This window comes from Candoia aspera, chromosome 1, assembly GCF_035149785.1.
Source record: "Candoia aspera isolate rCanAsp1 chromosome 1, rCanAsp1.hap2, whole genome shotgun sequence".
NCBI classification, from domain to species: Eukaryota; Metazoa; Chordata; class Lepidosauria; order Squamata; family Boidae; genus Candoia; species Candoia aspera.
This window is the reverse complement of record NC_086153.1, coordinates 127,038,813-127,052,836: the sequence shown is the minus strand read 5'-3', so window position 1 is coordinate 127,052,836 and position 14,024 is coordinate 127,038,813.

Genomic DNA, 14,024 nt, shown 5'->3' with positions numbered 1-14,024 from the left:
CTGGAAGCATGTGCCCACTGTAGATATATGGAAGCTCATGTATGGTGGGGCTCTTTCTTGGGCTTACATTCTTATTTTGAGGCAAAGTTTATTTTGTTTTGTCTTCTACTTACAACCACAATAGGTACCAGAAAATTCATTGTTAAGTAGTGTGGTTCTTAAGCGAGGCATCATGTGGCCACACCCGGTTTCACATTTTTTGTGGAGGTCATCAAGGTTCTCCCTTGATTTTGCTTGTTGGAAGCTGGCTGGGAAGGTCACAAATGGTGAATGCATGACCCAAGGACACTGCAACTGTCATAAATACATGCCAGTTGTCAAGCACCTGAATTTTGATCATGTGACCGCAGGGACACTGTGACAGTCATAAGTATGAGGACCAGTTGTAAGTAACTTTTCCAGTGCCATCGTAACTTCGAATAGTTGTTAAACTAATGGTCATAAGTCAAGGACTACCTGTATAGCATAGTGTGCATATGACCTTGAGTATATGCTCTATGTTGCTTCCAAAGGTGTTTTACATTAGAACAAATTTGACAAGTTCATAAATCATGGGATACCAACTGCTTATTCACTTTACTAATCATGTTCCCCAAGATGCTTCAACCACTTCATAGCTCTCTTATTCTCTTGTGCTTTCTCTGCTTCTGGCTGAGTTCACACATAATACTAAACCAAAAACATGATTAACAAACCACCATGATTTAATGTGATGGCTGATTTCTGCAACACATAGTATGGATTTGTTTGGTTTTAAGTATGATTTATGGTTTAGTCAGACCTCTAGCTCCAAAAACTGCTAATTGCTGCTTCTCAGTCTCCTGAGCCCTGACCTCTGCCCTCTCTCTGCAGACAGATAGCTCCCTCAAGAACAAAGATTATTCTTTTATGAAAGACCTTCATTTCAAACAGATGTTTCATTTTAAGAAAGAGATAGTGATGGATTGGAAGTAAACTCAGCAATAATACATACATCTTTAAAGTCCTATTTTCCTCCAGAATATATCAATGCAGAAACATGGGGCCATTTTGAATGCAATACCCACAGTTTGAGGGGCTTCTTGTATTTAAATGGCTGCTTTCAACATCACAAGGCACATTAACTAGGTACATAAATCTTGTAGGAACATCTTAAAGGAATATACAAATGTGTTCTTAGGGCCACTCATGAAAATGGCCTAAATCAGTATATTCATAATCTGTGGAATAAATTATCTAGTTTAGCTGAAACAGCTGGGAAATTAAAATTAGCTACACTGCAGGATCCTAGTATGGCCAATTATATATTTATATTTATGCCTGCATTTCCACCCCCACACATCTTAGATTGATTACAGGATCAGGGGGAGTCTCTATAGTTGTGGCTAATTCATTATAATCTGACTTGTGTCTGCAAGAGTTTTCAGGATGGCATTCAGTATTAACGTGAATTCAAAAAGAAAATGTCAGCTAATAATATACTTCAGCTGTGTTGGCATGTACAACATGATTGTATGTACATTTATTTATTTCTGCCTTCTTATGGCTCAAAAGTGGTTCTACCTTTCTATTTTCTGATGTTTTTTGAAAGTCCATGCAGAAAACCTCATGTGACTGTATATTCTATTAATTACAGTGTTTGAACTATGCCAGGATTTAATCTCTTCTCCTAGTAGTTTGTGGTCACAGAGTTTTGATTATAGAGTATATAGCTCGGTTTCACATATCATGTTAAAAGTTATAATGTTTGGTTTTGGCTTAGTGTATTTTGTGAATCCAGTTGTCATAGTTTGTAAGCCATGGATGGGCAACTAAAGACCTCAGACTACATGCAGTTCCTGAATCTTATGCCCATGGTCCTTGGAATCCTCACCAGCCACAGTTTCTGAAAAGTGAGGACATTTTGAAGGAAGAAATATGCCATTATTGTAGTGTAAGCCTTAAAATAAATTTAAGGTATTTAAAAAATATGGAAAACAACAAAAACCTGCCAAAATTTCCTTTACCACAAAACCCAGGAAAACTGTCAGCCTTACCAAGTAGACCAGAGAAGAAACACAACCAGATAAGCTAATCCTACTTTATTGTAAAGCCACATTAACAGAATCTTGCAAGTCTGAAAGTACAGTTCTCCTGCCGTCTCCTTCACAGCCCAAGAAACTAGGGAGGGTCCCTTCTGAGCCTCTTGCCCCACCCACTATCCAGCTGTATGCTCTGCTGTCTCTTATCTGACAGTTCCCTTGGCAGCATCTCTTCACCCTGTCTCCCAAGGTCATTCTCACATATCAGTACAAAAACCAAAAATCTAAGTTTTGCCCATGTATATGACACAGTCCTGCCCATTTTGTATTATCAATCTGCCAGCTGCACATTTTAAAGAAGGCCAAAAAATGATAGGGTGGCTTCTGGCCAGGAAAAAAATTGCTTATGTCTGGTTTATGGCTTAACTTACCATAGGGCTGCTGTATGTGCCTGCAAAAATCTGCAGTCACTAAATGGCAACAAAGAGTTAGACTTTCCTTACGTCTTTGCTACTATCTAGCAGGTATCAGTAAATTTGCAACCCTGCATCACTGTGCAAATGTAGCCATTTGTGGCTTAACCAATAAGCCACAGTAAAATAAATCATGGCTTAGTAATGATGCAAAACGTAACTCTATAGTAAGAAGAGGTTAAGTTGCCTGATACTTTAATACATGTCTCTCACTACTAAGTGTTCCCTCACTACAAATTACGCCTGAGATGAGAAACCCAAGTCCCTCCAGTTTTTGCAAAACCATGACCCCCAGTATTCTTTGCTTTGGCCCCTCTAATTGAGGCTGTTGGAAGTTGTAGTTCAGCAATGCCTGACCTACAGGCTCCCTTACCCCAGATTAAAGAAAAATGCTTCGCATCAGAACTTGAGGTTTCAAGCAGATGAAACCACCGGGTTCGCTCTCAAAAAGCAGCAGTGCTATAAACAGACTCCTGGCAATGGAGATGAAATAATGGCCTGTGCTGCACATCATTTTTAATGCCCAGCTAAGGAAAACACAGCCATTTATATAGGGAGGCAGAAAAGACTGGGGCTTTTGTTTCATCTGCCAAATAGGTGTTCTTCAGAGCTTTGTTGTATTATCTGGTTGTTGTCTATGCCTTTGATGCAGAGCGAAACTGTCTTCTTAAGATTCCTTCTATGAAAAGCCAGGTGCTGAGCTGGAGCTAAGCTACTGTGTTTATATCCATTGCTCTGTTTCTACTTGCAGCATCATTTGCTGTCCTGGGTGTCAAGGCTGGTGTGTTTGTGTTTGGATGTTACTGTGGCAACACAGGCCTGTGGGAGCAAAATGTCCTAGTAGTTTTCTTGGCATTAGCTTTTCCTGTAGATACAATGTTGGTGTTATTCTGCACAGTTTTGTTGTGAGGAATATTCTAATTCTTGATTCCTTCTTCCAAGAAACAGTACTTTTTCCTGTGAATGATGTAGCAGGATATTAATTAGGGAAATGTGCTAAAATCTGCTTACTCAGATTATTGCTACAGTGTAGGTGGATCTGTTTCTGGTGAAGAAGATGGAAAAAAGAGAGGACCTGTACCATATGTAAGTATTTTCACAGCCAGCCTCCATTTTCACAACCAGCTTCTGGCATGATAGCTATCAGTTTTGCTGAAAGAGAGAAGCCAGTATGATTTGTGGAACTAAACATGTGATAGCAATGCTATACATAAGATATTGTATGTTAGGCTACAAGAACACCAACCTTGCTGCCATCTAATGGTCATCAGGATTTTTTCAGCACAGATATGGTAGGCCTATTTATAATGAGCTTTAAGCACATTCCTTAAACATTTTCAGACTCTGCATTTTCAGTACTCTCCAGAATTTAATCTATCCAGTAGTCTCTTACACACTAGCTTCCACCATGTTACACAGCAACTACTACATTAAAAGACGCTCAAGGGATGCAAACAATTAATGTGAGGGTGCCTTGAGTTTCTCTCTCTCTCTCTCTGCCATTTGGTATTGAGAAAAATAAAATAAAAAGTCATTTGTTTGATCAAGACCTGGTGCTCTCTATATGTGTTGGAACAATTACCATTATCCCCAGCCAACACTGACAATGCTGCTTGGGGATTCAGGGTGGTATACTCTAAAACATCAGACTGGGGCGGGGTGCTCTAGTTTCTACACTACTGATACAGAAAACAAGAATTTAATCCTATCAACATTACACCAAATGAAAATAGAACTGCCAGCATCCAAAAACCAAATCTGGGTGCACCCCAATTCTTGATTCAGGGGCTATAAATACATCTTTGTTTTGAAAGTAGGACATTCACTACAACCAGATGTTTCACTTCCTGAAACTTCCTTAAGAAGCTACTCTACAGTGTAGAGGGTTGCTCTTCCAGAAACTCAGTTCTTTGGCATACAGGACTGATCTTGCAACATTTGTGTGTGTGTGCAGGTGCACTTTGAGTCAGTCGTGACTCCTGGTGACTGCCTGGACAAGTCCCTGCAGCTTTCTTGGCAAGGCTTTTCCAGAAATGGTTTGCCCTTGCCTGCTTCCTACGGCTGAGAGAGAAAGTGACTGGTCCAAGGTCCTCCATCTGGCTTTGTGCCTAAGGCTGGACTAGAACTCATGGCCTCCTGGTTTCTAGCCTGATGCTTAGCCGCTACACTAAACTGGCTCTCCTGCAACTCTGTTTGAGGCCAAACTCAGTCCTTCCTCAGACAAGAAATTTAAGAGGTAGAGGCTTTACTGGACTTTCCTTCTTTACCTAAAATACAGGGGCTGTCATGGTGGATTTTGCCTCCGTATTTCCCACAAAGTTAAGAAGTGTTCTATGCAGCTGCACATCTTCTTGACATACCTGTTTCACATGTGCAGGCCATATCTTTTTCACGGAGGCAGAAAATGATCCGTCCTATAGGACCCAACATGTCCTACCAGTCAGGAACCACGCTGAGACAAGGAATAGGTCTCTAGTGTTTTATTACTGCTACATTAGACAGAAAATCCTAACAAACTGAAGAAGCGTGGGAAAAACCCAGACAGATAAACCCCAAAAGTCAAGGCAGGTCTGATCTGTGTCTCTTTGAATGGCTGCTTAACTCCTCAGTACTACGCATGCGTTTTCCCCCCTGGATAGAGGCCCCCTCCTGCCCACCATCAGTGCTCATGACATCACCCTCCCCTCCAGATTCACATTCCAATTCAACCCCCTCCCTTCCAGAGTTCCTTCCTCCCTCCAGGGTCTCATGAGAGTCCATCTCCCCCTCTAAGCTCCCATGGGAACTGGGCAACGATGGAAATTCTTCAAAGGAAAACTCCTCCAAGGATGAATCAGTGCTGCTCTCCAGGTCTGATAATGCTTCTGGCCCAGGTGGCTGCTGCTGGAAAATAGCTAGATAATTAGAAGATTCTTCCCCCCTCCCCCTTGGGATATGCAAGCTGGAGGTGGAGGGCTGCAGCTCCCCCTCCTCCTCTGTTTCTGGTCTGAAGGCTTCAGGCAGGGGTGGGGGCTCCAAACTTACAAACTCCTCTGCTTGGGATTCCTCTGCTTGCTCAGCCAAGTGAGGAATCTCTGGTAGAGTGCGAGGCTTGGGTTTGTGAGGGAAAAACTGATGGTGCATGTACATCTCTGGCATTCTCACATGTACGCTCTTCCTCAGGGCACCCTTTCCAGTGTATTAAATATTGGATGCCCCTTCCCCTCCTCCTAGAGTCCAGAATTTCCTCAACTTCGTATTCCTCCTCCCCCTCCACAATTACTGGAGGGGGGGGCAGTTGCCATCGTAAGGTACTTGGGGGAGAGTCTTTGGCTAGCAAGGCTCTGTGAAAAACTGGATGGACTTTCATGGATGCTGGCAGCTTTAAGCGATAAGCCACTGAATTTATCTGCTGTACCACAGTGAAAGGGGCCACAAACGTAGAGTCCAATTTCTTGGAGGGTCTGGTAGAGGTCAGAAACTTGGTAGAGAGCCATACTTTGTCTCCTACCACAATCGCTGGCCCCTCTTGTCTGTGAGCATCTGCAGCTCTCTTGTAAGCACTCTGTGCCCTGTTCAGCTGCTCCTTTAACAACTCCTGTGCAGCTTGTTGCTCTTTAAGAAAATCAGCTGCGGCTGGAACAGTTCCCTGCTGGGAGGAGGTGGGCAACACCCAAGGGTTAACCCCATGGAGAGCTTGGAAAGGAGACATCTTGGTAGAAGATTGCACAGAGTTGTTATAAGTAAATTCTGCCATGGGGAGCAGGGCTGGCCAATTGTCTTGCTGATAAGTGGTGTAACACCTGAGATACTGCTGTAACCATTGGTTAATTTTCTCAGCTTGCCCGTTACTAGCCGGATGATGCGATGATGATAGGTGGATCTGGACTCCTAATGACTGGAAAAGGGCCCTCCAGAACCTGGAAGTGAACTGTGGGCCTCTGTCACTCACCAAGTGATTTATCATGCCTCTATACCTAAAAACATGGTCCATAAACAACTGCGCTGTGTCTTGCGCAGATGGGAGGCCCTTGCAAGGAATAAAATGCGCCATTTTAGTGAAAAGGTCCACCACCACTAGTATGGAAGTCAGCCCCTGGATTGGGGGTAAATCAGTGATGAAATCCATGGAAATTGTATCCCAAGGCCTACTGGGGGTGGGTAGGGGTTGCAAGAGTCCTGTGGGCTTCCCTGGGAGAGGCTTGGCTCATCTACAGGTATGACAAGAAGCTACATAACCCTTTATGTCTGCAGTCATCTTAGGCCACCAGTATTCTCTCAGAGCTCTATGGAGAGTTTTGAAAACACCTCCGTGGCCTGCCGTTTGATTTCATGGCAAAGTCTCAGTACTTCTTCCCTCAATGAGGGGGAATGTATAATCACCCACTATGCCAGAGGATTACTGCTTCCACATTAAATGGGGGGGCAGTGTCTTGCGGGCCCCTCTGGAGGTCATCCATCCTGGCCCTGGCATACGTGTCCTGTTGCTGCTGAGCTCTGACTCTTGTGAATAGGTCCTCTGCTTGTCTCAATGCTGCTAAAATCTCTGCCTGGTTCCCCCTCATAGACTGCTGAAAGTTGTGATGTTGTAAGATAGTAGCCTGTACCTCCTGGTGAGTAGTGGGGGTTGCCTGAATGGATCGAGACAAGGCATCTGACAAATGGTTCTGCGCCCTGGGAACATAAGAAATAACAAAATTGAAATGGGAGAAAAACTGGTTCCAACTGATTTGGCATGGGGTGAGGGATCTGGTGTTTTGTAGAAGCTGTAAATTCTTGTGATCAGTGCAAACTTTCACAGGAAAGGTTGCACATTCTAGCCAGTGCCTCCACTCTTGAAATGCTGCTTTAATTGCCAGCAACTCCTTGTTAAAAACATCATAGTTTCTCTCTGCTGGTGAGAGCGTGCGGGAGAAAAATGCACAAGGAAGCAGTGTAATGTAAATGTAATTCAGTTAAATCGAAGGCACACTTCTCTAGCTTGGCGAACAGCTTGTTCTCTCTGTCTTTGTAAGACATTACGTACATGGGTTACATGAGTTGTAGCATCCTCAGAGAATATTAATATGTCATCTAGATAAATGACCAGATACTTATCTAGTAAATCAGAGAAAATTTGATTCATAAATTGGGAAAATATGGCTCCTGCATTAGTCAAGCCAAAGGGCAAAACAAGGTACTCAAATTTACCAAACCTGGTATCGAAGGCAGTCAGATATTCATGCCCCTCTTTCATCCGGATCAGACTGTATGCATTCCTGAGGTCCAACCTAGTAAAAATGCGTGCTTTCTGTAAGTGATCCAGCAGATTAGATATTAGGGGGAGTGGGTAATTCTCCTTGACCGTGATTTTATTGAGGGAGCTGAAATCATGCACCACTCTCATGGGTGCCTCCTGGATTGCTGGTGCCAACAGGTCAGGCTTCTTTGGTAAAAAGAAGGTAGGAGCAGACGCTGGGGAAGTAGATGGTCGGATGAACCCCTTTTGGAGATTAGAATCAAAGTAATCCTTTAAGGTGGCTAGTTCCTTGGGGGACATGGGATATTGTTTCCTTGCTGGAATCCTGGCTCCTGGTATCAACTCAATGGTGCAATCACAGTCCCTATGGGGGTGGTGCTGTGGCCTCTTGTTCACTGAAAACGTCTGCAAAATCTGCATACTTGGCTGGCAACTGGACCCTCCCTGCTTCCGTGACTGCGTTGGTTGCTGGAGAGAGAAGAGCGGCTTGAATCTTGTGGTGCTGGCATTCCTTAGCTGGGAAGGAGATTGCTCCCGTAGTCCAGTTCAACAATGGGTTGTGGATCTTCAGCCAAGGTGTGCCCAGGAGTATAGGCCCATTAAGTGATGCCGTAACATCAAGTTGGATCCACTCAGTGTGGTCTCCCGTTGTTAGTTGCAAAGGTTCTGTGAAACTTCGAATCGGCCCTGCCTTGAGGGGCTGGCCGTCAATGGTCTCAACTTCTATGGGACGTGGCAATTCTATGGTCGGGATGTTGAGGTCTTGTACGGTCTGTATATCAATAAAATTGGTGGAAGCTCCAGAATCCACGAGGGTCTCTAGCTTGACCTGGTGCTCTGGGTTTACGTGCCTTATGACTGGTAAGTAGTAAAAGGATTGCCTGGAATCCTTGGAATGAGCCCTTCTTAATTGATTGATGGTCTCCCTGCTGAGCTCTGTGGAGGGAGACTGATGGAGTTTCCCTGGTTGGAAGTAGAGGCGGAGGTGGCTCTTGGTTCTGCTGCTTGCCCTGGGGCTCTTATGGAATTTGCTTGGCTTCTCACTGGGCAAGCTCTCACCATGTGCCCCTGGACTCTGCAGTAGAAACAGAGGGCTCTCTCTCTCCTTCTCTGTCTCTCAGCCTCGGAAATAAGCCTCCTGCTTGCCCCGATCTGCATCGGGTCCTCTGGTCCTGAGTAAGGAGATGCTGTGGAGAGAGCTGGAAATCCTGGAAGCGCCCTGAGGCCCTTATGTCTCCCCGGCTGCATCTGTCTGAGCTCTTCTAGCCTGGCATTTATGACCACAGACAACTGATATAAACCTTCTAGGGTAGCTGGTGTTCCCTGGTGCACTAATTCATTTTTAATTTCCTCATCCAGCCCCTGTTCGAATTGGTCTTTCAAGGCACTCTCATTCCAGTCCAGATCTCCTGCTAACAGCTTGAAATCAGCAATGTAAATTCCCACCCTCTTGTTGCCTTGCTTGAGCTTCCAAATTTCCTGGCTGGCAGTGACCTCTCTGATCGGGTCGTCAAAGTGTGCTTGGAACCCTGCCAGAAAATTCTGGTAGTCGTTGAGAATTGGGTCATTGTTCTCCACCATGGGAATAGCCCATTTGCTTGCTGGGCCCTTTAGCAGACTTAAAATGAAGGTGTCTCTGGTTCGGTCTGTGGGAAACTCTGCCGGTCTGCTGTCGAAAAACATTGTGCACTGTGTGAGAAACATTCTCAACTGTCCTGCTTCTCCTCCAAACTTCTCTGGTAGACTGCCCTGGGATCTCAAGACTACTGGTGGAGCTGCTGCTGCTGGCACCGGTTGTGGGTTAATCGGAGCTGGTTGTTGTAACTGCTGTAGCATGGCAGCTTGTAATGTATTGATCTGGAGATCTACCTGTTGTTGATGTTGTTGCAATGCTGCTGCCAGTTGTTGGATGGCTTGCCGAATTTCCTGGTTTTCCGAAGACATTTTTCCAAATGTCTCTTCCTTTTTTTTTTTTTTTTGTTCCTCCCTCTTTCAATGGGAGTAGTAGAGTTTGTTAGGATTGATGTCCTAACAGTCAGGAACCACGCTGAGACAAGGAATAGGTCTCTAGTGTTTTATTACTGCTACATTAGACAGAAAATCCTAACAAACTGAAGAAGCGTGGGAAAAACCCAGACAGATAAACCCCAAAAGTCAAGGCGGGTCTGATCTGTGTCTCTTTGAATGGCTGCTTAACTCCTCAGTACTACGCATGCATTTTCCCCCCTGGATAGGGGCCCCCTCCTGCTCACCATCAGTACTCATGACACAACCAGCAATAAAAATGATACTACCCAGACCACTAGTACTTAAATCAATTTACCAATACTTCTCTTATTTGTCAGAAGAAGGCCTCAATGCACAGCTCAATCATAGATTAACTGTAGGACATTCTCTATTCACTGTCCTGTTCGTCTCCCATCCCCTGTGTGCACAATCTACTCTACTTTAAGCTATGGCATAAGCTCTCTTCTGGCATTCTAAAATTTAGAATGCTTAGCCTGCCTTCTATCTATGTGGCTAAACTATATCAGCATCCTGCATTCAGCCCAAATGCCTGCAGGAAAAAAACCTTTGTATGTAAGACTGGGTCCCTGGAAGCAAAAGTGCAGAAAGTTGCATCCATGATAGCTTAAAAAAAAAAAAAAACTTGTGAAAAATGAAAAATGCCAGTGTTATCTCAGTGATGGTGTTAGCCCTTTGAGATAGTCCAGACAAGAAGCACAACAATAAATACTAGCTCTATCTTTATTGTAAATTACATTAACAGAATCTTGAAACTCTGAAAGTACCCCTCCTGTCCCTCACTTTTACTGTCCTGAAAACTAGGGTGGTTCTCTTCTGAGATACCTTCTCCACCCCTCCTCCTTTGGGCTCAAATTCCATTTATCAGACCATTGTCTAGGCTGCGACTCTTCCTCCTGTCTCCCAAGGTCATTCCTACACACCATTACAGATGGTCAGAGATGTGAGGTTTATCTGGAACACTCATATGATTAGCACTCTAGATTTAAAAACATTCTATTTACTTACCAATATATTCCACTGATTCTAATAGGATTTAATAACACATGACCATGCTTAAATGTGTTTGGACTACAACACTTAGAATTCCCAGTTCTGGCTATGCCAATATATTGCTGAACAAACTTGCTAATCCTCAGTCCAGAGTCATACTAGTTTTAACATGTTTTCACTAATATGTGTTTGCCAATACTATTTTTACTAATACAGACATGGCAAAGGCCATTTTTTCTAACTTGTAATCTTAACATTACAAGTACTAACTGCATATACAATAGGTTGTCAGGCTGGAAAGCTTTATAAAGGCTGGCTCTTTCTTTTAATTTAAGGAAACACTTACTGTGGTTATGCTGACAAACAAGCTAGTTAAAAATTGCATGGACTAGATATTTGGAATCGTTTGCCTGCATTACTGTTTTTCTAATGTAAAGCTTACAGCATTTGCATCAATTCTGAACTGATTACAAAGATCTATACATTCAGAAACATGAAAAGCAGTGAGGCACATGATGGTTCATAGAAACATAGAACTGGCCTTATACCAAGCCAGATAGTTGGCCCATATAACTTATTATTTACCCCAACTGTAAAACTATATTTTAATTAACATGTATGCCTTGGAATATATGATTTTTGAGAACATTGTTTTATTGTATTTTAAATTAGTATTTATGCTTGTTTTATTGTATACCGCACAGAGTCACTCTTTGAGTGAGATGAGCAGTGACTAAATTCGAAATATAAATAAATGAGTATTTTAGTTTTATTCCTACTGGATATTGAATCATAGACACCCCTATAAATATAAAATGCATTCTCTAATTATTTAATTAAATTAGTTCTTTAATGTTGGAGTAATCAGTGCTGAGTAGATTAAGTGAATTAAATTGGCTGTTTGTGCAGTGATGAAACAGTCAAATAGAAAAATAAAACTACATACTGAAATGATGCCATGTGACTGTTTTTTTCATTTTGCACAAATAGCCAATATAGCTTAATATTACTATTTTCTAAGAGCATATTGCCTTCAATCTATAGAGTTCATAAAATTAAGCATCCATATGAAAAAGCCGGTACTGTAGAAAATGTGTACAGTAGAAAATAATGAAGCTATGTCTGTGTAATGATTGCCACTCAATTTACCATTAAATTTGATTCAAACATGCTAAGTAGTAATCTCTTTAAAGATATTGAAATGTGCAGTACAGAGAAAAAGTTGCGAGTAGACGTTCCCGCACTTTCCCCAAGTGAAACAGTCCAATGAATTCCAACCCCTCCCCCTTCTTCAGTATGTAGCCCCTCTTTTCATGCCAGTCTGTTCAGTTCTGTGCAGATGTCTCTGCCAGTTGACCCTGGATGCCAGAGATAGTCCAAACAAGATGCTTTCACACTCCTGGCTTGTCCCCCCTCCCATACCTACTGACTCACAAGTCTCAACCCTGGTTGACTCACTCATGCATACGAGTCAGATCAGATGTTCTGTGAACATTTGATCTGGGAGCATGACAGTCTGTTGACCTCTAATAAGACTTTCTGATTTCATGAAAATTGAAATCATCTGCAAACATTAATCATTTGGAGTTCCCCACCTTCCAGTTTTTCTCACATGCTACCAAGATGGTGGAACCAGAATGAAATCAGAACACTAACTTACTTCTGAGTGAAGCAGGTGTTAAGAATTGCACTATAAATCACTAAATCTTTTCTGAGTATATAAGCAGTAAAGGTGGCTTACAGCTGTAAAAGAAAACAAATTATAGAACACAAGAGAACACACCTGTCCCTGAGAAGGTGAGGATAAAGCTTTTTCCTGCCAGATAGCCAGACTTCTGGCTATGGGGGCATGGTGGCGTTCATAGTGGGGTGGGCACGCATTCAGGCCATCAGGCCCTAAGCCGTTTAAAAGTCAATACCTTAAAATGTGCTGAGATGCAATTGGCAAAGCCAGAACACTGTAAGGGTTGCCTATTCTAAAACACTCTCAGACTCACAAGCAAGAGCTTAATAAAATCTGGGCGATTTGGCTGGCACCTTTGTCGCTCGATCTCCAGCCCTGGTTTTTGGGCCTTGGCCAGAGGATCCTCAAAATGCAGCTTTAATGCTAACACAAAGTCCTCAAAGGACTCGAGCTCAGGGGCATCAGCCTCCATTAATTGGACATACCAGTCCGCCGCTCTGCCTTTTAGCTTAGTGGCCACTGCCGTCATCTTAGCCTCTTCGGAAGGGAAGCATGGCCCGAATTGCCTCATGTAGCTCTTCGCATTAGTTAGAAAAAAGGATAGCTTGGTGGGATCCCCATCAAATTTGACAGAAAAGTCCTTCACCGCCCCTCCTGCTGGAGCGGAACCGGCAGCAGATCGAGTGGTGGGGCCCCAGGTCACGGTAGTGGTCCCTCTTCAGGGCGGAGATCCATCCCGGAGCTGTCCGCAGCCCCGCTCCACTGGCAGTTCAGGGGGGAGGATGGGGGATGGTTGCGTGAAGCTGGGACTTCCATCGTACCTCTCCTGGCCGCCCACTGCTAAAGACAGGTTTTTTAACAGATACTCCATCAATTCCATTTTCGCCTCCAGTACTCTCAGCCTCTCAGGGGTTTGAGATTCCTTCCCCTGTCACATGCCAGGCTGTCTCCCCGTTGCTACTGTGGTAGATTCCATCTCTGGGGTCAGCGGGAACCGGTGCTTCCAGGATGCCTGGGACATCCCTGGCTGGGGCTCTCCCATCGTATCCCAGGTGATCAGCTCTGCGGCCGGTCCGCTCGGTGCCGGTTGCTCTCGCTCTCCCCCATTGCTAGATCCCCCCAGCTCAGGGCTGGAACTCGAATCCTTCTGGTAATATGAAAGTTCGGGGGGGGGGGGGGCTCGGCTCTCTACTCCGGATCATCGACTCAGGTAATGGGTTAGTCGGCTCCTCAAGCTCCCTGGATGCTAGTTTCAACTCTGCCATCACTAACTGCTTCCCTCACAAGAATTTATCTTGGTAGGAGCTAATGGTGTACTTTGGTGATTCTCAGCTTTATGTAAGGGTTGCCTATTCTAAAACACTCTCAGACTCACAAGCAAGAGCTTAATAAAATCTGTTTTATTTAAGAATAATATGCAAATACAAAGAAAGCTGAGAATGGGAAAAGCGCGCCAAATGCAAACTAAAAAAACCCTTGGTACAAATGAGATCCCTCCCCCGGTAGAATCTTCCCAGGCTCACAATCCCAGGTGCTCCTAACGGCTTCTGATGGTGCGGTGGAAAAGTCCTTGAGCAGAGCACATAACCCAAACACATTCCATTGAAGTGAACATAGATACAGAGCTTGGC